The sequence below is a fragment of the Gavialis gangeticus genome, unplaced genomic scaffold, assembly GCF_001723915.1.
Source record: "Gavialis gangeticus isolate Ggan-Ray unplaced genomic scaffold, GavGan_comp1, whole genome shotgun sequence".
Lineage (NCBI taxonomy): Eukaryota > Metazoa > Chordata > Crocodylia > Gavialidae > Gavialis > Gavialis gangeticus.
In genome coordinates, this window is record NW_017729025.1 from 113108056 (window position 1) to 113109140 (window position 1085).

Below are 1085 nucleotides of genomic sequence, written 5' to 3' on the forward strand. Positions count from 1 at the left end.
GCCGCCGCCGCCACTCCCGGCGTGCTCCGCGCCCGCAGCAATCACTGCGCGTCCACAATGCACCGCGCGCCCCGCGGCTCTCGCCGGGTCCAGGCCCCTCCCCCACGGAGCCGAGACTCGGGCCAGCTGCAGCCCTAGAGCGCGGGGCTCCAGAGTGGGGAGGGCTGCGCGATTCTACGCGTGCGCGGGACACTGCCCGCGCCACACAGCCGGTGGGGGGGAGGGTGGCTGTGCTGCGCTGCGCCCCGCTTCTGCCCACAGCCAGCGCCTCCGAGGAGCGCGCTGTTGTTTTCCAGAGCAAAAAAAAATGTTGGCAATAAATTAGGTGCCACCGCCTTAACGCCCGCAGTGGCTGGAAACAATCCTATCCTCCACCCTGCAGCCAATGGTAGTGCCCTACACCCCCCGCGGCCAATGGTAGTGCCCTCTGGTGTCGTGTCCTACCCCCCTCCCCCTAGGTAGTGGTAGCACCCGACGGCCGGGGATGCAGGGTAGGGGACTGAGAGGCTCTACTGTGCTCTTTGCCCCCCGCACGGGAGGTCCGGCCCAGCGTTGGACGCTGCCCTCTGCTCCTCAGGCGGGCTGCAACTAGCAGCCTGGAGGATGACCGAGAGATCAGGACAGCCCCAAGGGCTGGGGAGGTCGCACGAGGGCTCTCTGGTATGAGGATGGAGCCCGGCTGTTCTCAGCGGGGCTGGTGTCAGAGCAAGAAGCAATGGTCCCAAGCTGCAGCAAGGGGAGTTTGGATATTAGGGAAAATTCTCCCACTAGGAGGGTAGTAAAGCACTGGAACAGGTTCCCCAGAGAGGTGGTGGAGTCTCCATCCTTGGAGGTTTTGAAGACCCGGCAAGACAAAACCTTGGCTGGGATGATTTACTTGGGAGATGTCCAGATTTGAGCAAGGGTTGGACTTGATGGTCTCCTGCGGTCCCTTCCAGCCCTCATTTTCTATGAAAACACCTTACCTATTTTCAGTGCTGTGGTGATGCTCTTGACACAGATATCCTTATGAAGATGATCCTCTGCAGCTCCCTGCTGTGTTCGCTTGCTCCCTTCTCAAAGGGAAAGCATGCCTAACTGTACTC